Source organism: Coenobita brevimanus, unplaced genomic scaffold (assembly GCF_032717465.1).
Source record: "Coenobita brevimanus isolate Jiangsu-jjx unplaced genomic scaffold, ASM3271746v2 jjx.HiC_scaffold_2835, whole genome shotgun sequence".
Lineage (NCBI taxonomy): Eukaryota > Metazoa > Arthropoda > Malacostraca > Decapoda > Coenobitidae > Coenobita > Coenobita brevimanus.
This window is the reverse complement of record NW_027643802.1, coordinates 122,501-145,000: the sequence shown is the minus strand read 5'-3', so window position 1 is coordinate 145,000 and position 22,500 is coordinate 122,501. Positions and strand designations below refer to the sequence as shown.

Sequence of the window (22,500 nt, the reverse complement as noted above, 5' to 3'; positions counted from 1 at the left end):
CATCTAAAGTAATACTGAAACTTTATCTATCATTAGTAAGGCCACATTTAGACTACGCAGTACAGTTTTGGTGTCCTTACTATAGAATGGATATTAATTCGTTAGAAAATGTACAGAGAAGAATGACTAAAATGATACATGACGTCCGGAACCTGTCATATGAAGACAGACTGAAAAGACTAAGTCTGCATTCGCTAGAGAGGCGTAGAGTAAGGGGAGACTTAATTGAGGTTTTTAAGTGGATGAATGGTATAAATAAGGGAGATATTAGCAAGGTACTTAAAGTGAGCATACAGGATAGAACTAGAAATAATGGTTTCAAACTAGAAAAATTCCGTTTCAGAAAGGAAATCGGTAGAAATTGGTTCGGTAATAGAGTAGTAGACGAATGGAATAAGCTACCTAGTAAAGTAGTTGCTGCCTCTTCCATTGAGAGTTTCAAGCATAGGCTAGATAAGCATATGACAAATAAGGGGTGGATATAGAATAAAGAAAATATTATAACCAATACTAATTCAAAAATAAATTTTCTTTTCAGGTTACACTATGATAGTCTCTATTCTCCTTTCACACTTTCCTGTAAAATGTCCACGCCAGTTTTTCTATACGGCGTGGTGTTCTTTCTGACTTTTTCCTGCCGGCTTCGGCTGGAGGGTTTGGAGGGCGGGGGAGAGCCTTCTTCTTTGCTATCCTTATCTCATTCTAGTAGTTCAGTTGCTCTTCTAGGAGCTGCCTAGCATGGGCCAACCGGCCTACTGCAGTTATCCTCTCTTCTTATGTTCTTATGTTCTAGGGGCAGCACAGCTGGCTCTGTGGTGACATCATGGCATATTTCCGGCAGCATTTTGGCAGTGACGTCGCGTACACACAGCCTGCCTTCTTGCACACCATTGCATGGTTTGCATCAAAGACAGTGCCACAGGAACAGTGTTGAGGTAGGGTCTACTACTGCTACTGCTACTACTTGATTTTAGCTTGCACACACACACACACACACACACACACACACACACACACACACACACACACACACACACACATGCATACATATATACATACATACACATACAAACACGTGTGTGGTGTGCGTGTGTGTATGTGTGTGTGCTTATATGTATATATATGTATGTATGTGTATGTGTACGTGTGTGTGTACGTGTGTGTGTATGTGCATGTGTGCGTGCGTGATTCGAAGCCAGAAATTCACAGTTGGAAGAGTTAAAAACAAAATGGCCATCGTGAGAGTCGAGTCACGGACTCTTACGGGCGAACACGAGACCAATGTAACGAGCTGGCTTGGTCAACAGATTGCATTGTGGTCGCCGGTGTGTCGTCTGTTTGTTTACATAAGTTGACAGGCGGGATGCGAGGGGGCGTGGCGGTACAAATAAACATGGCTCTAAACCCTGGACACCGCTGTGTTGTTTGTGGGAAAAACCCACTAACTGGAACTAACCTACGGTTTCGTTTCTTCCCAAAGGACAAAAAGGGGTGCGTAAAACAGATGTAACAAACTGTTATGCATAAACAGTTGTACTACGGTCATAAATGTTGGTGCAGATTAAGACGTCAACAGCTGAAACTGGGCCTAGGCACGTACGCCTAATATAGAAATCTGTAGAAATTACTATGTTTCATTACACGTATGATAAAGGATACGTTGGGCATTGATAAGGGACATGTGAACTTGCTGAGGTAATACCGCCACACTGGCAACGCAGGATATTATTTACCGGCCCTCACACAATCAATATTGATTGACAATATTCATATATGGTGCCGTATTATTGATCTTGTGAAAATGACAGTGAAGATATGCACCATCTATTATTAAAGGATATTACTCGTATACCGATAACGGGAAATTACTATTATATGCAGGTGTGGTGCGGTGAGGATCTGTCCGTTCTCCCCTTTGGGGCTAAGATGCGAATGATTGTGTTTGAATGGATGAGTAAATGGGGAGTGTGTCGTCCTGTCTCGGCTACCTCCTTTTCCCTGGGGGAAGCAGCCTAGGTATATATATATATATATATATATATATATATATAGATATATATATATATATATATATATATATATATATATATACATATATATATATATATATATATATATATATATATATATATATATATATATATATATATATATATATATATATATATATATAGTTATATAGTTATATTGAGACATTTGGCACTGTTGAATTTTTCTTCTAAATCCCGTCTCTGTCTTTCAGCGTTTTTTCATATATCTGGTTCACCAGTACACTACTGTCAGCTGGTGAACTGGTAAACCAGCTTTATAAGCACCTGTACTGTAGCAAGGGAATTTAAGTAGTTAATATTCCCATTATATCTTGCGGATTTAATGGAATGAAAAGAATATAAAAAGGCACCTTATAACGAAAGCTTACCTTACTGTTCTGTTAATTGTTTGAAATATTGCTGCCATATTACCTGGCAAGAGTGATATAGCTTTTTTTTGTATGTGTCAGACTTGATGGACTTGATGGTAGGTTACTAAAAGGGGTGAAAAGTTTTTATGTAAATAGTAGAGCATGTGTAAGAGTGGGAAATGCTGTGAGTGATTGGTTTCCCGTGAGAGTGGGGCTGCGACAGGGATGTGTGATGTCACCTTGGTTGTTTAATATTTACATGGATGGTGTTGTAAGGGAGGTGAATGCAAGAGTTTTAGGTGGTCTGAGTCTGGTAAATGTTGATGGTGGAGATTGGAATATGAAAGCAGCTGCTGTTTGCAGATGATACTGCACTGGTGACTGATTCAGAGGAGAGATTGAGACAGTTGGTAGAGGAGTTTGGAAGGGTGTGTGAAAGGAGGAATTTGAAAGTAAATGAGAATAAGAGTAAAGTGATGAAGTGTACGAGGTTGATAGATGGTAGGGGGATGAATATAGTTTTGAATGGTGAGTTGCTTGAGGAGGTAGATTGTTTTAAATATCTAGGGTCACATGTTGCTGTGGATGGAAGAATAGATGCAGAAGTGAAGTTTAGAATAAATGAAGTAGGAAAGGTGCTGGGAGGAATGAAAAAAGTGTTTAAATGTCGTTCTCTTAGAATGGATGTAAAGAGAAGGCTGTATGAGGGTGTTGTGGTACCGACTGCATTATATGGGGCTGAAACATGGAATATGGGTGTTGCAGAGAGGAAAAGTTTGAATGTAATGGAGATGAGGTGTCTGAGGAGTATGTGTGGAGTGACGCGTATGGATCGGGTGCGAAATGATGAAGTGCGAAAGAGAACTGGAGTTGTTCAGGAGATGGCTGGTAGAGTTGAGCAGAGGGTGTTGCGATGGTTTGGGCATATGGAGAGAATGGATAATGAGCGATTGGTGAAAAAGATAACTAGATCTGATGTGAGAGGTGTAAGGCTGAGAGGAAGACCACGAATAGGATGGATGGATAGTGTGAAGAGAGCGCTGGATGCGAGAGGGATGTCTGTCGAGCAAGGAAGAGTGGCTGTGCGTGACAGAAATAAATGGAGAGAAATTGTGAATAAATAAGTGATGACGCAGCCCTGAGGGGATATTCTCCCGCATTTGGTCTGATCAGCTAGTCAGGTCAGGTGCGGGTAAGGGGATGGGTATGTTATGATGTGGCAGGGGTAAACCAGCTCTGCTGTCGGGCCCTGCTGCGGATGTCACTGATTGCATTGCGCAGTTGACCCTTGTGCGGTGTGGTGCGGTGAGGATCTGTCCGTTCTCCCCTTTGGGGCTAAGATGTGAATGAATGTGTTTAAATGGATGAGTAAATGGAGAGTGTGTCGTCCTGTCTCGGCTACCTCCCTTTCCTTGGGGGAAGCAGCCTAGGTATATAGATAGATAGATAGTCAGACTGGTAGTCCAACAGGCTGAGGAGCTGCAACCAGTTGTGGCTCGTTAGGGCTTTAATCCGGAGTATGTTTAGGGTTTACTGTTAACACTCTGGCACTCAGTGTCTAGGGATCACTCTCACCTTAAATACAGTGTCTGAAGTGTGTATTGGTAATCCAGCCATGGACCAATGCGCTTCTGATGGCACGATAAATGATAACTGATGAAGAAGTAGTTGGATTTAGCAAAGATTATGTGGTCCGTTCTTTAAGACTGAGCAGTTTTCTTGCGTGCCATGCACCTTCATTTGTCATCGCTTCGGTACTAATGTCCACCGTCCACGCTGAATATAAGTTAGGGTTGTCTCATTCAAGACAGGTAATAAGAAATTAACTACGAATATATTTGTGACATGTCGATGAGTTTAATGAAGGTCTATAAAGTTTGATATAAAGAAATTAATATCAGACTTATTCCCTACCCCAGCTTGCTATCAACTCGCTTCCTTCATCAGTATCTGAGTGGATTTGGTAGCGATAGTGGCGAGAATGGAAAGTTTTCCTATTATTTGTCTTTGTAATTTTCCCTTTAAGATGTAAATATCATTGTCTGCTTTTCTCATACCATTCTCTCGTAGGATTCCCCCCTCCACCCCCTTCTCTCTCTCTCTCACAGATCCTCCATCCCTCTTCTCTCCCCTCTTACCATTCCCTCGTGTTTACTTGTCTCTCAGCGTCTCATGGCCATTGAGTGAAAGTACAAGAGTCAATATTATTCCTACCAGCTGTTTCATCTCGTGTTGATTTTCCCTGCATCTTTTCTCTCCTTCCTGTAAGGCTTACTTTCTTCCTCCTCCTACTCTGTGTCTGTCAGTCTGTCTGTCTCTTCCTCTGTCTCTGTCTATCTATCTGTCTATCTATCTATCTATTTATCTATCTGTTTTACGGGCTTTATTCCTCAACACAATACTGGGAAAAGTTCTGAGTTTTGGTGAGGATGACTTGTTGGATGGAACTGATATTTTAAATGAAGTGGTCTCGATGTGGAAGTGGTCTTGGTGTAGAAATGGTCTTTGCAATGAAGTGGTCTTGCTGTTGAAGTGGTCTTGGCATTGAAGTGGTCTTGGCATTGAAGTGGTCTTGGTGTTGAAGTGGTCTTGGTGTTGAAGTGGTCTTGGTGTTGAAGTGGTCCTGGCATAGAAGTGGTCTTGGCATTGAAGTGGTCTTGGCATTGAAGTGGTCTTGGCATAGAAGTGGTCTTGTCGTTGAAGTGGTCCTGGCATAGAAGTGGTCTTGGCGTAGAAGTGGTTTTGGGATAGAAGTGGCCTTTGCATAGAAATGGTCTTGATGTTGAAGTGGTCTTGGTGTTGAAGTGGTCTTGGCAAGTGGTTTTGGCATAGAAATGGTCTGGGCATAGAAATGGTCTCGGCATAGAAGTGATTTTGGCATAGAAGTGGTTTTGGTGTTGATGTGGTCTTGGCATAGAAATGGTTTTGGCGTAGAAATGGTCTTGGCGCTGAAGTGGTCTTGGAGTTGAAAAGCGAGCGAGCGAGCGAGAGAGAGAGAGAGAGAGAGAGAATTTTTCTTTTAACGAACTTGAACTAAAAAGTTATAATCTAGCTTACATAATTATCAGCTTCAGATAATCCTTTTCGGGCTCCTGTCTGCTCTGCCGGTAAGCACATCGCTTGCATGGCTGATTAATAATGTCGTCAGACGGGGTAGACACTGGTAACGCGAGTCGTCTCCACAACAAATGAGGTTCGGTCAGTTAAGAAATAAGAGAGAAAATATGTGGATCATCCTGTATATACATCCACAGACCCAGGTAGACAGTGAAATGGTAAGCACAGGCTACAGGAAAGAATATATGTTTTGATTTCATCACACTGTAGCATCATTGATAGATACGGGAATCGGCGTGGACTGATGGCTGTTAAAGGGTTGCTCCAGCTCAGCAAAAGTGCCACGTAAACAAATACACTGCCACCACATCGGTCTCCAACAATCCCCCTGTAGCGCTAGAAAGCGACGGCGTTTTTTCTTTCCCGTCACTTCTACTGCACTATCACATCCCTCTGTTACTCCAGCATCAGCATCACTACTACTACTCCTACTATTAACAGGGTGTGGTGCGATTGAGTCAGGAGGAGGACGTTGACCAAACGGGACATGCAGACAGCCTCGCAGCTCCTCAGTAATATCGGTGGGATGGCCAGCTGTACCGTTGGATTCTCACTTCTCTATTTTTCTCAAGAATATTCTGCATTCTCGGTTTTAAAATCTTCATCTCTTTGACTCCTTACCGCTTAGACCTGTTTAGAATCCTCATCTCTTTGACCCCTTACTGCTTAGACCTGCTTAGAATCTTCATCCCTTTGACTCCTTACTGCTTAGATCTGCTTAGAATCCTTCCTGGTTAGAATTCTTACTTTTTGACTGCTGAGAATGTTCACTACTTGGGATCCTTGCTGTAATGGATTATTCTTTTTGTCTTAGAATCTACACTGTTTAGATTTTAGACTCGTTATGGTACTGCTTAGATCCTTACTTGTTCCCTGCTTTGAATGTTCCCTACTTAGGATTGTTTGCTGTCTTAGAATCCAAATGCTTGAGAATCGTCACTGCTTAGAATGCTTAGATTAATCACTGCTTAGAATCCTTATATTGCTTAGTTTCTTGGGAGTTTAGTTGCTCAAATTTCTACTATTTAGAATCATTAGAATATTTAATGCTTAACTTAGGATCAGTTCTTAGAGACTGCTGCTGCTACTACTACTACTGCAACTACTACTACTACTACTGCTACTGCTATTATGACTACTACTACTATTGCCACCGATATTATTATTATTATTATTATTATTATTATTTTTATTTAATGACATCTGTTTTTAGCCTACTCCTGCTACCACCAGTTGATTTTATTTAACTTATGAAGGACTTCTGGTAGGAAATTGAGTTACTGAAGGCTATATCAAATCCCTTCAGTTTGATGGCTCTCTTGTCTAGAATAAAAAAACAAAAACAACCGTCTAATAAAATCGTCTGAGGATAGCAAGAATAATCGTATGTTAAAAAAAACATTTCAGTGAAGGGATTGAATCTAGGTTGCTTTAGAACTGAATCAGATGATCAGGAGGCAGTACAAAGTAAATAAAAAAATAAATAGAGAAATAGACCAAAATAAACTACGGTACTAAAGTCGTTAGAAAATGATACACGATGAACAATTGATATTTATTTTCCTGTACATTATAACGGTGTTCTGCACAAATGTACACTGAGATTGTATCATATTGTGTGGTGCTGGTACTCTGATGGCCAAAGTTAGATGTTTTGTTACTTCTATTTCCAGACTATTTTATTAAGAGAAACCATACATAGCCAAAAGGATGAAATCAGTATCTATACCTACATATACAACTATTATGTTTGATGCAGTAGTAAGTTATCGTGCCATATTCCCTTTTTACTTCATAGGTGCCCATCCCATCTCTGGCACATATTCTTGAGCGGCTTAGTTTGCTTTTTATACCTAAGATTCGCTTCTCTGTTATTTATATCGTCGTTATATCAACATATTTTACATTAATAGCATACAAGACGATATTAAGTTGTAATATGCAAACAGGTAGCCGAGGAAGAGATGCTACTAAATCTCAGATGCAACCAGGCGGTGCTAAGGTGTATATGTGTGAAATAATTGCTCGGAAAGAAGGGTTGTGGAATCTCCAAAGCAACTTAGAATACAACCTTTAGCTCACGTCTGTATGTGGTTGCTGGTAAGTTATGGCTCTACGGACATACAGTGATACCCGTCTTTATCTGAATCCAGGCGAGGTAGTGGGTGACCTTAGCATATACCCCGGGAGTGTCCACACCGGCGCAACCGTAGCCCCAGGACACAACCCCCACGAGATAATACCTCCCGTCTTCTCCCTTCCAAGCCAGAGGACCTCCAGAATCTCCTTGGCAGGCATCGTGGTTGTGCTTGTAGGTGCAGATCATGTTTGAGGTCACGACGTTCCCTAGGTAGCCTTGGCAGTCTGCAGTGAACATCAGGGGAAGCTCCACCTCCTGTAGCGCCTCGCTGAATGATCCTCCAGACACTGAGGGACACAGGGGTGTCAAAGTGTCACCATTTGGGGTGTCAGGCTACGATGTCCAAAGTGGCACCCCAAAGGTGTATGCTGGACACCTTTGGGGTGTCAGACTGAGTCAAAGTGATAGCTATGAGGGTGTCATGGTGACGCCTTAGAAGTGTCAGCCTAACACTCAAGGGTGTCAATATGACACTTTAGGAGTGTTAGTATTACACCTTATGGGAGTCAACCAAACACTCATGGTTGTCAATATTGCACCTTATGGGTGTCAACTGAAATCTCGAGGGTGTCCATCTTGCACATTATGGGAGTCAACCAAACACTCATGGTTGTCAATATTACACCTTATGGGTGTCAACCAAACACTCAGAGGTCTCGGTCTTACACCTCAGAAGTGTCAACTGCACACTCAGGGGTGTCAGTCTGTCATCTTAGAAGGCGTCAAGCCAATAATCTAAGGGTGTCGCTTAGGGTGTCTAGCCTACATCCAATATCACAATTATAGGGTGGAGCTACTCATACAAATTGATACTGGTTAATATTCTGCTGGCTTTATGAAAGTCAAATGATTATCAGGATTCATTAAGCCATTGAAGTATATGAATATAAAAAACTTTATTACCAAACACATTGCAAAACAACCTAAAATACCTATACAATGCTATTTTTTACAAGTATACATTTTAATTACCATGAGATAATGAGTATGTTTTTAAGGCACAACATAGTGAGAGTAAAAATACTGACTCCTATGAACACTCATGTAGCTAATAAACAATAAAATATCAATGCCTCTGTCAATGACTATGGTTAAACAAGTCATTTTATACGTACAGGAATATCACAACACAACATGACTCATTAAATACAGTTCAGTACAGTCACTCCTTGCTATACGATGGCCCTTTATACCATACCCTGCTTTAACTGATGGCAAAAAATTAACATCCTTCCCTCCCTAGCAACGGCCAGTCCTTGGTATTACCTGATGTGTTTGTTGATTTCAACGAATAATGATTTTGTTCTGACTTTGATAATACAATAGGTTTATTTGTACTGATTTTTGCTTAGGATGATTTTAGTCATAGGTGGGATAAACACTGCCATTTTGGGGTCCAGTTTACTAAGTCTGATTTCCTTCCAGATTCATATCTGATGATTTTCATATTTTATATTTGGGTTTAGGTGAGATATTAGCTGTTTTTAGGCTTAGGTTAGCTTGTTTTAAAGCTATTTAGGGGATTAGGTGAGCTAGAAACTTGATTTTGGACTCACGTAGGTGGGTTTTGGACTTTGTTGGGGGTGGATCCCAAAGCTTCCAAACATCCCTGTACTTTACGTTATATCATCCCCGCTATACGATACCCTGGCATAACGATGGGTTCTCCCAAATGCATTCCAACATTATGCAGGGGAGGACCTGTATCGTATGGTATCAGTAAGACAATACTAATACTGTAGGGAACAAAAGCAGTACATGAATGAAACATCATCATACACATACACTGTAACATAACAATATGCTAATAATGTAGGGGAATCCATTGTTAATAAGTTACAATACTTTTTTGCCAAATTTTTCACCTGTTTCTCTGGATTACATTTCCTGTTGATGTCAGTACAGGTCAACCTCAGTCTCACTTGCAGACATACTGCAATGGCGCACTTCAATAAACATAGGAAATAATAGCGTAAAGAAAAATGAAACACTCAATACACACACACAACCTCAAATTAGATATTGAATATTTTCAATCAGTAATGAACAGAACAGAGAAATGCATTAAAAATTATTATTTTTTTCCTACTACTGTATGATCTAGCAGCTGGGACATCTCAGTGAACTGGCTCATTGTTCATTTTATTTGAATGTTATTTGATAGATCTACAGAATTTGGTATAGCAGAAGTTAGGATTAGCAAGGTTCAATATAGCGAGAGTTTACTGTAAATGCTGTGTAGCTTCACCTAATATTTGCCACATAGAAAAATAATTCCAGACTAAAGACCATATTTGACTGACCATTTCCACTACAGTACCTTGTTTCAGTTTGGCATTGCCACAAGATTTATGCATTTTACATCTTTTTTACATGAGTCACTGTGCCCTAGCACCATTTCCTGAAGGAAAGTTAAAGTGCTTATCGGCACCATTTTTTTTTTTTTTTTGAAAGGCAGTGTTTAATACATAAAATGTGGCAAGTAAACAGAGAAATTCACTAATTGGGCACCTTGACTCAGCAACAACTACATTTTCAACATAAATCTTGAATAAACCATCAAGAAAAGACTCCCCTTGCCATGAAATACACGGGTCAGCACTTGTTTCACTAACTTCATTATCTTTCCTTATGAAGTCAAGTTTCTTCTAAACATTCCCCTGAATTAGATGAAGAGCTGCACACTGTATAGCATCTGATGAAGGAAAAAAAAAATGAGATGGCACCATTCTGAAAAGGTCAAATCATACACTGAAAATTAAGTAATGCCAATGCACAACCACCACTGATGGGGAAAAAAAAAAAAAGTGGATGTTTGCAAAATTAAGGTTGCTATTTTTGTGTAACCTCAGGCTGTCTGGCCTAGCAGACCCACTGACCGTTGACAAATAAACGCTACCAAAGAATCATGATGTGCAGGGTATTTGTGTTCCTAGTGGTTAACTAAGCCTTGCCACAGCATGGCAAATCATTAAGGACTGATGTTTTTCAAGTTCTGTACAATGAATGTGGTAAACATGTTGTACAGAATAGCAGTCTCTACCCACATTTAGTAATTCATTAATGATTGAAGGAGTTAAAGTTTAATAAAAGTGGTTAATTTCTTCAAGTTTTAGGGAAACAGGTATACATTATTAAGATCTGATGGATTTTAAGTACAGTGAATATGGTGTTCTTCTCTAAGAGTAGGTTAAGCATGATACTACCTGCGGTACCGTACTACCTTCTCATAATCCAATTTTGGCCTTAAATGTTGATTTTGCACATTTGGAGTTCATCAATATGAAGGACTGCTGCATCTTCAGTACCTGTTGCATCACTGTTCAATGTTTCAACACTACTGTATATGTCGTGTTGGGGGACTGAAAATGCTCCTGAGCAAAAATAGGATGTTTAAGCTTTATATGATTAAGCCAAGACCTTATACTGGTATACATCTTAAAGCAGCTACTAACAATACATTGTAATCTAAAGCCCACGCATAAAGCGTGGCCGTCCATATAATGAAGTGAGTCAGTTAAAATACCTAGTCTCAAAATTACAAAAGGAACAACTGAATCTGACTCTCATGTTCATTTTGCACAGAAGTTAAGGAATATTGAATCCTATACAGTACTCTGTAATACCAATGCTCTGAGCATAACTTACACTGTCCGTATTTATCAATGTAATTGCCAAGAAAGTGAAACGTGACAAAAATGCTTAGGCACACACGTAATGCAAAGAATCAAAAGACCGAAGTCCGCCAACACGAAGCAAAGAAATGGAGGTTTCGTTGTCTAATTATTCGCAGTTAAACCTTTAAACTGCTTTTTCAAAAACTTTTTTCACTATTTAAGTACATTTCAAATAAAATTGTCTTTAATAAAATTATGAGGAATGCAATTTACTTCAGTTCTAGCCAAGTGCATGATACGAAACGAACTCTCCTCAATTTTCTTCCAAACCTTGACACCTGTGAGGTGTATAGAGGCTGAACCCCCACAGAGGTGTCATTTTGACACCCATGTGTCCCTCAGTGAGGACGTCGCACCCCAGCCAGTTACGATCCCGTTCTGTCCCTCGAGTTTCTGTGGCGTGACGGAACAGGGCAGGCAGATTGGTTTCACGCCGTTACTGTAGGTCACTGCTTCAGTTCCAGGAGAGCTATGTCGTTGTTCACCGTCTGCCTGTCGTAGGCCTCGTGTATGATGACTTTGGAGACCTGCGCTGTAATGGTGTACCGTGTCGGTCTGGTCGGGTCTCTCCAATGGTCTCCAAGTGTGACGTAGATCTGATCCATGGGGTAGTGTGCAGCGCAGTGGGCAGCCGTCACTACCAAGCGATCGGCAATCAGCACTCCTCCGCAAAATAGCGCGTTGGTCACCTTGTTGCGAACGGCTGCCTGCCACGGCCACTCGTTCTGCCCAGCATCCTGGCCGTTTACAATCCTGGATGGATTTTTCAGGCCGCACTGCCCTGTCTGTGGCGAAGACGTAGGAGGTCGGGGACGAGTGGTGCCTGATCTGAGGAATTACAGAAGACTTAGTTAATACCTGGAGAGTTGTAGGTAGCAGACAGGCCAACTACAACGTGTTTATTCTAACCTGACGAACGTCCCTAGCCCCTTGCAGCGCAGCTGATGGCCGCGTGTAGTCAGTTGATTTAACCAGCAACCAGGGAGACTCATTCCTACCTCATAACTCAGAATTTCATGCAACCACAAATTAGCATGCAATTTGTGGGAGTGCCCCAGTTCTGTTCGATGAAGACAAACCGACTAGTGGTTGTCTAAGTGAAAAATACGCACTGAATGAAAAAAAAAACACACACACACTCAATGCACTGATGTATTTTTTAGATGGGGATGAATCTTAAGGAACTACCCCGTCCCTCTGTCACGCACTAGCATGCTTCAGACATGATGTGCTTCACCCCTGTAGACTTCAGCAACTTTAGCCAAGTACACCACACCACACCACACCAAACCACACACATCACACCAAACCATACCACACCACACCACACCACACCACATCACACCACACCACACCATACCATACCGTGTACACCAAACCACACACATCACACCAAACCATACCACACCACACCACACCACACCACACCACACCAGCCAACACACCACACCACACCACACCACACCATACCACACTACACCATACATCATACCACACCACACCACACCACCCAACACACCACAACACACCAAACAACGGCACACCACACACCATACCATTCCACACCACACACCATACCACTCTCACAACATACCACACCACACAATATCACCCTCCCACCACACATTACACCAGGCATGGGTCCAAGTACATGTGCCAGTACTTGTGAACAAGTACAAGTACTGAAGAAAAGTACAAGTACAGAAGATTTGCCTAGTACTTAAGTCCAAGTGCTTGACAGTGTACTTAAGTAAAAGTACATTTCAACAGATTATCTATTATTTTTTATAGACATGTTTATTTCAATTTCAGTAACAAATATCTAGTGAAGAAGCATATTATGGTAATATAATACAGTGATCTTACTAAAATGAATAGAGTTAAGCCCCCCCCAAAAGTACCTATCTGTGTAGTTCTCAGATTTTAGACAGTGAACCTCGGCCCACAGCGCCTAAGGGAGGTGAAGATCTACCTACAGGGCGGCAAGAGATGCCCATAGGGCTTTGTGAGTGAAGGTGATCAGAAGTGGGCCAACTCGCAGGTAAAGGTAATGATACAAATTCTAGTAAATTTTCTAGTTTAACTGATAATACAAATTTTAATAATACAAAATAGATTTGCGCTATAAACGAGAAGTGTGATACTTGCAGTTTAGAAAAATATGCAAGCAAATTATAATTTCCTTAGTTTGAATTTAATGATTTGCCTAGTAAGCAATAATGTCGGAAAATTAAACATTAACAAATACTGTACTAAGCTCAACCTGTGAGAGGTCCAGGTGGATGGTGCATTTAATGCCCACATTGTGAAACGTTTGTGGTTGCTCTAAAACTGTCAATTACAGAAGTTAAAGTTTGCAACTTGTTACAGGGCAGGTTATCACACATTTATTTGCCTTGTTTGAACACCAAAAATCCACATTTGACCAAACTCTTTATGTCTTAAAACAGTTTGCTGAGCCGTGTTCTGACAAATTTGTATTTATAGGCCAAAGTGCAGTTAGCCACGCCAGTGGCCATATGACAAAACCTCAACACAAAATGGTGGTCAGGTCATCGTTGGTGTTCAATATGAAAGTCAATCTTGGAATATGTACAGTACAATATCCAGTTAATTTCAATGCTTATAGATAGTAACACATGAAAATTTCTCAACTTTTTATTAAAAAACCCTCCCCGCCCCCATGGGTAGTGGCATTCAGCTGGATACACCAGGCACGTAAGAGTTAACTGGTCATCCAAATTTGCTTTTCAAAGTACTGATACCATTACCAATACTGTACCAGCTACCTGTAGGACTTATCACTGGATTTCACAAACATCATAGACTCAAAATTCTTATCTGCAAGCTGATATCTGTGCGGGCGGAAGATTTTTCCAGCGATGCTGAAGATCCTTTCCACAGGTGCAGAAGAAGCAGAGACAGATAGGTATTTTTGTGCCATCTTTGCTAGAGTTGGAAATGTCTCCATGTTCTCCTTTCAGTATACTAGTAGGCTACATCCCTTTCATCAGAAATGCATGGCTGACTCAGGTATCTTTGAATTTCAGTATTAATGGACTCCTGCACCTCTGTTACAGCTGTTGATTGTTGAGCTGGGGTGGCCATAAAACTTAACAGTTCTTCCTCTTTGGTTCAGAATTCCCTGAACTGGGCCCTGGATTATCTTCTGGAAGTTCTGTGCCGGGATTCATACTTGCAGGAACTGTAGCTTCTTTGGCCATAAACTGTGCTGTAGTTATGACAGAGGACTTCAGGTTCGCCTTTTCCTCCTCTTCAGAACATCAATCCATTTTAAACCTTGGTTCAAATATGGTTGCCAGTTAATATATTTTTCGATCTTCATTCAGCTGTAGGTGTTTCTGTACTGACTTCCTCAGTTCAAATACCAGAGCACTATTATACTTTGACTGCATCTGCTCTAGGTGAAACTTGAGCCCCCGTACACAAGGAATAACTAGACTTGAGGAAACAGAGTTCTGTCGTTGGGCACAGTCAGTGACCTCCTCAAATGGTTCAAAAATTTCTAGCACATCTTAAAGAATATTTTGATCATATGCTCCAAGGGTTGGGGCACCATCCAAACTACTTAGCTTTTCTTCTGGCCCTCGCAAAACAGATCTGATCATCTTCACCTGTGAATTCCAGCGAGTGGCACAACCTGATCTATTTTTTTTTCTCCTTCCAGACCATCTGTGGCTATTGTTGACCTATGCACAAAAGATACCAATTTTGATGCTTTGCTGAGTGTAATATTTAAGTGTCCTGCATCTTTTAGGCTATCTTTTACCACCAACTGCAATGTATGAGCAAAGCAGGAGTTATGCTCAGTTGCTAATTCTTCAAACAGTTCAGCAGAATCAGCACCATCAAAATCATCAAGATCATCATCTTCCAAGTCAGTGTCATCATTTGTGTCAGTAGTGGTATCGGGGAATCTCTGGCGTGTTGGCATCTGATAGCGAGGGTCAGCTGCAATAAGTAAACCACTAAAGTAAGGGCTGTCTACAACAGAAAAAGGCACAAGATCACATGCCACAAAGAGCACTAGTGCATCATCAAGTTACTTTTGACGAGCATCGTGTGTCGCACATTTCTTTGGGTCTGACACTGTAACAAAGCATTCCGTGGTTGACTGGCTAGTCCCAGTAGTGTTGACACGAGTGCTGACTTTCCTCTCATATAAAGCACTGTGTTTCCGCTGAAACAAAGGGAAAAATAACTATTAAGATGCACATATATTAAGTATATATATATATATATATATATATATATATATATATATATATATATATATATATATATATATATATATATCTGACAACTTTATTGTCATTAACCTAATCTGACAACCTAACCTAACCTTGGGGCTGTCGCCCCACCCCCTCGCCGGTCTTAAAAATGATGTAGATATTATCAAATTTATAAAAAATACAGCTGGGGAGTGAAAAACAGGTTGAACCTCGTGCATGTAAGAAAGTAGAGGCAGTGAAAGGGTAAACTCGTCTGCGAAAGTCATTGGAAGTCCTACAATATTATTTTAGAATTTAATATTGTTTAAAAACTCCCTAAAACTTTGAAAAACACCTAGAAAATAAAATAAAAGCCGGCTGCAGGCGGGCTTACTTTTTGTCTGCCCCATGTGCATAGAAGGAAGCTGGATTACTCATTGGGTATTATACAAATTCTTCTTTTAGTTGGCGGGGGGTGTTGGTGCTACTATTACTAATACTACTTGTTAACCTTAGCAAGCTGTGCTTACTTTCATATGTTTGTAAAGGTTGGATGTAACATTTTTGGAGCTTGATATATCAATATCACACTGCTTGCAGACTGTCTTGAATGTTCCAGTAGTATATCCTGGTAATTTCAAGTGGCTCCATATGCCTGAATCCTTAGGTGATGCCATGATGCCACTCGTAGTGCTATAAATGGTGGCTACTGAAAGACTAAACTACAGTAGTGACCAGGTTGCAGACAGGAAGAAAGTCTACATGTTGTTGCCTGTTCAGTCTTGAAGTGTGTTGCACCAGAGTTGCCAGATAGTACTACTACCCTACAGTAGTAGCTACAATGGAAATAATAGAATTACCACTAGTATTTAATAATTGACAGACATACTGTTTAGTAAAGCAAACAGTACAACTAAAAAAAACTTATTATAATTTGCTTAATGTCATAGTTAAAACAGTTAATGTTATTAAATTACAGTGTACTTATGCAATGTACCTTATATGATTATTACTGTACTGTACTGGAAAAGTACTTAAAAGTACTTGATTTTTCAAGTACATTTGGCCCAAGTACAAGTACACTGATTTTTAAAATCTCAAGTACATATACTCAAAATTTTGTACTTAAGTGGAAATACAAGTACAAGTACTCAAAAGTTTGTAAAGTCCAAGTACAAGCACAAGTACTTGTACGTGGAACCAAGCCTGCATCACACCTCACAACACACCATACTACCCTGTCACACACCACACAAAATCACCTCCGCACACCACATCACACCTCACCACACACCACACCACCCTCTCATGCCACACCAAATCACCTTCGCACACCACACCACAGCTCACAACACGCCATACCACCCTGTCACACATCACACCAAATCACCAATATGTAGGCATTATATAGGCATTAGTATATATCTCATATCACAATGTGCAGGATGTAGTGTCTGCAGGAGACATACACAGCTTCTCAGTAGGAATGTCAATCCACATAATGTATATCCACAATCTGGTTGTCCCGGACTAATCAGGAATGCCAAACAGCTCTGATCATGTGCCGGAAACATGACCGACACACACACACACACACACACACACACACACACACACACACACACACACACACACACACACACACACACACACACACACACGCGCGCGCGCGCGCACATTCGTGCGCACACGTATGCCCACACACTTTAGCTGGAAGCCAGAGGGGGATATAAGTCCCAAATCACGTGTAGGAAGATTAGAGAACCTGAGAGACAGCCTGAGAGAAGAGGTTAGAGAGGGCCCAAAAATACGATCAAGGGCGGAAGACAGAGATGGGGTTAGCTAGGAGGTTTTGCCATCACGCTACGTTACGTTGTCAATCACGCGTCGATATAACTGTGTACAATTAACTCCGTAACCCAAGAGTGCTCTGTAACTCACCTCGCTTGTGATACACAAAGGGAGAAGGTGAGAAAGAGAGGCGTACCTTTTCACTCTAGTCGACGGCACATCATTTTACTAAGCAACGGCAAGTTCGAGCCATACGACGCCTCACGACCTTATAATGGTGGTACTTGGACAATTTACAACCAACCTCCCTATCTCTCTACGTCTGTCTACGGCGACTTCCATCGATACTGGCAGCAGCGGAGAGCAATGGTAAACTACGATAAACTACTCTCATCGATATTCCCACACCACACCACAGCACGCCTCACAACACACCACACCACCATCTCATATACCACACAAAATCGCCCTCCCACTACACACCACACCTTACAACACACCACACCGCCCTCTCACACACCACACCAAATCACCTTCCCACACCACACCTCGCACCATACCATGGGGCAGGTCATTAACAGAAGGGCCCTGATACTTAGTTACATGTCTATCCTACCCTTGTTACCATTAAAGGATTGTTTTCAGCTTTGGAAGGATATTTAGCAGTGAATGGGTTGATGAAGGCTGTATCTATTTTCTGGAGAGAGACGCCTTCATGTGGTGATACCGAAGGGGAGGTGGGAGATGTTGCTCGGGTATACTGGTCCCCCTCAGTTCCCTCTCTAACCTCCGAGAGGAGGATGGTGGACTAAGGTCATACCGATGCCACCACGTGAAGGTGTCTCTCTCCAGCGCCAGAATACAGGGTGGAGAGGAAGGTGAGTGAGAGACTAACAAGGAGAGTGTATGTGAGCTAGATGGAGGGGACGAGAGAGGTGGGGAGACCGAGGATGAGATGGGGGGAATGAAGTGGAGAAGTATATGAGAGAGAGAGGGGGTGGGGTTATGAGTTAGGCGGAGGGCAGGAAACAGGGCGACATGGAGGCGATTTGTTTGTGGCCATCCCTTACGGTATTAAGGCGTATGGCTATAGACAGACAATAAATAACTCTCCTCATTTACTCCCTCTGGCCATCTCTCGTGCGTTACGGGCACGGCTCAGTCAGTGTCATTGTCAATGCCTGCTCTGCATAATGTATTCACTTCCTACTCTCATTGTCACACTTGGCCAAGACTAGCAGACTGAGCCAAAGGAGTTTCTAGTAGAGCGCTATTTACGGACCATCCTGTACTGTATACAAAATTAAGGGCTGGATTCTGAGCAGCACTGGAGGCTTCGTAGCACCCTTTTCTCTACGATTTATTTTGCATATTACACCTTATCATCATCGCGTATGGTATTCATGTCGTTTAATATCGACATAATTTGCACCAACAATACACAAGAGGATCTATCTATCTATATACCTAGGCTGCTTCCCTCAAGGATAGGCAGGTAGCCCAGACAGGACCACACACTCATATTTTTTTTTTTTTAATGTGTCCGACCCTGTACATAGGCTTCACAGCCTGCTCCCAAGGCCCAGTAGTCCTCCTGCTTACCATACACCTCTACATGTCACCATTTCGGCGCTAACACCTACCGTCTTATACAGGACTGGTGTATTGGTATTAGCGGGGGTAGTTACTCATCTAAACACTCACATTAACTCGTATCATAGCCCCAAGGGAAGAAGGGACAGATCCTCACCGCACCACACCGCACGAGAGTCAACTGTGCAGTTTAAGCAGCGACATCCTCAGCAGGGCCCGACAGAGGAGCTGGTTTACCCCTGCCACATCATAGTGGACCCATCCCCTTACCCGCACCTGACCTGACCAGATGCGGGAAAATATCCCCTCAAGGGATATTGATGTATAAGACGCAGATAAAATCGCTTAGGTAGAGATGTTACGAAGCCTGCTATGCTGTGTACAATAGGGTTCAATGATTTATGCATTTCACGGTAACTTGTGTGTTGCAGGGGCAGCTGAGTATGTTGGTGTGGGCGTGTGTCACAGTGAAATTAGAAAATGGAGAGATAATCCACACTAAACGTTGATAACGTTGAATAAGCCGTGCCCACAAAGTGCAATAAATCTCTCGGTGCAGTGGAAGAGGAGGGTTATGCAATGCACCATCTTGTATGAAAAAAAGTCATATATACAACTGAGGCAAAGGACATATACAAGTACAGTACCTCGCCATGGCCGTCAGAATACAGGAGAATCCATTGTTTCTGTAGGGGAATATTTTGACGCTAGTGATGAAGGTGGCCACGAAACGGTTTGAATTCAGGGTGACATCAATGTATCCGCCCCCACAGTAGGAGATCCCGTCGCTGAGATTGTCCAAGCCATTCTGGGATATGGTCAAACGGTCCATCTGGCACAGGGGACTGCTGTAAACGTTGAAAATTGGGCAGTAGACGCGTATAACTGTGTTTATGGGTGCCTGAGCTATCCAGCGGCAGTATAGTGGGCTGGAATAGGCGTAGGGATAGTTAGGGGAGGTTAAGGGAACGGACTGGCCCGCTTGTAAGGTCACAGAGCTTGTCCCGCACGAGAAAGAGCGTGGTTGAATCTTAGCCTCCTCCTCTGGTAAGATTTTGGCTTCTTCCCCAGGTAAGAACTTAGCAGCCTCATCCCTTGGTAAGAGCTTGGCTTCTTCCCCTGGTAAGATCTTGGCATCCGCTGATAAAATCTTGGCATCCGCTGGTAAGATATTAACCTCTACCACAACCCCCGCCATCGCCACCAAAACACATCGATATAGCCTTAACGTCGTCAACACGAGTCTGAGGTGCGTTTAGAACTGGCGCAAAATGTCATGACACTCCTTATATTAGTGTCAGCTCGCCCTACACCGGTACTCATAATTTACAAGTTTCTCTCAGTCATTCGTGCACATTTCACTGGAGTTCGATTTCATTAAAGTTCAATGCGTTTCAGATTGGCGCAAAATCGGTCATGACAGTTCTTATATTAGGGTCTATTCTCCCCAGAACGTTACAGTTTTCCTCCCTGACATTTTCACATACTTCACTAACGTTCAGTGTGTTCGGACAGTGCCACACCTGGGTCATAACCTACTTTATATCATTGCCTATTCGTCCCACTCCGGTGTCAGTAATATAGTACTCGTATTTCCTGTCCCGTTATTCGCACACATTTCACTAATTACACCACAGAGGTTTTAATAGATTTTCAGCTTTTGTTGTGTGAATGTGTGTTGGTTCGGTGTACAAAGATTCTAATGAAGGTATTGATGGTGCCAGACTGAGTGCAGGTAAGGCTCAACACCTGTGCACACATACATACACCTTTAACCCCCCCCCCTCTCTCTCTCTCTCTCCTATAAACTGCAGCAACAAGTGTTCACTCTACGTCACTAATGTTTTAACTCCGCAACCCCACAGCTGTCACGTCACCCTCATTAAAATTTACCTTTTTACGTGTGAGCTTAAATAGATGTTATATACGTATGGGTTAAGGTTTTAGCTCATAAGGGTTTACGTCTGAGGGTTGGTTGTCTAAATCCATCCGTTTCACGTCACACACATATATATATATATATATATATATATATATATATATATATATATATATATATATATATATGTTATACATATGTATATATATATGTTATTCATATGTATATATATATATATATATACATATATATATATCTATCTATCTATTGCCAGACGCCTCAATCCCGTTTGGGGTGGCCACAAACAAATCGCCTCCAAGTCGCCCTGCCCCCCGCCATTTCACTCCCCTGCTCCCAACTCACACCCCCCTCTTTCATATACTTCTCCACCCCATCTCTCCATCTCATCCTCGGCCTCCCCCTCCCTCTTTCCCCCTCCACCTCACTCACATACACTCTTTTCGTCAGTCTTTCACCCTCCATCCTCTCCACATGGCCAAACCACCTCAGTGTGTTCCTCCTAACGCTTCCTATCACATCCACATCAACACCACAACGCTCCTTTATATCCTCATTTGTCAGCCTGTCTCTCCATGTGACTCCACAGGCTCCTCTTAAATAACTCATGTGGAGTCATATATATATATATATATACAGTATACATATATATATATATATATATATATATATATATATATATATATATATACTTGGTGATTGAATAAGCTCATCATTCCATTCATATTTTGCATTTTAACCTTTCTTTTCCCAGACGATTTCCTTCAGTTTCATTAAAACTCATAGTTGTGACAGAGTTATTGAAGCTTACATCTAGCCCCACCAGATTGAAAATCTCCTGTATCCTGAATGAAAATGAGTGGAGAGAGCTTGAATATAATGAAAAACTACCTCTTACGAGTGAAAGATAAAGGTGCTCTAACCGTATGTGGCCCACAAAGGTTTACGTCCTAGGGTTGGTAGAATCTCGGTGCTTACATAAGGCCATTCAGAAGCGAACGATTGATGACTCTTGTCTTTAATGTCTGAACAAAGTAACCTAGCCCCGGATCCCAACATTCCTGCTGGGACGATCAAAGACTGGATGAGAGGCAGACAGGGACAATCAAAGACTGGATGATAGGCAGACATGGACAATCAAAGACTGGATGAGAGGCAGACATGGACAATCAAAGACTGGATGATAGGCAGACAGGGACAATCAAAGACTGGATGAGAGGCAGACAGGGACGATCAAAGACTGGATGAGAGGCAGAGTGTAAGAGAGTATGATGAAGGTTAACGATATGAATATAAGACTATGGGCAATTCACTAATTTGCACTGCCCTTTCCCCAATTGTTATTATGAAGGAAGTTCATTTGCCACCAGGAGACAATCAGTTTTGTATAGACGTGGACACACTTTCATTTTTTTTTTTTTTTAATGCAGAGAAGGAACCAAAGGCTAGAAACCATCATAGTTGTTCCCTAAAAACAAACAAACAAGAGAGAGGCAAATACAAGATCGGTTCCTTTCGTGATATCTGGATTGAGTTTAAAAGACTGGAGTTCACAGGCACAGGGAAATACAGACTGAGGAAGACATTTTTAGAGCTCATGTGAAAGTATAGAGCTAAACAGAGCTAACTGAAAGTTTAGGATAACGCCTGCA

At 41.7% G+C, this 22,500-nt stretch overlaps 1 pseudogene; it reads right to left on the bottom strand.

Moving 5' to 3' along the window:
- Positions 1 to 7,541: 7,541 nt before the first annotated feature.
- On the bottom strand, positions 7,542 to 20,149 carry LOC145390105 (chymotrypsinogen A-like; annotated as a pseudogene).
- Between the last annotated feature and the right edge of the window lie 2,351 nt (positions 20,150 to 22,500).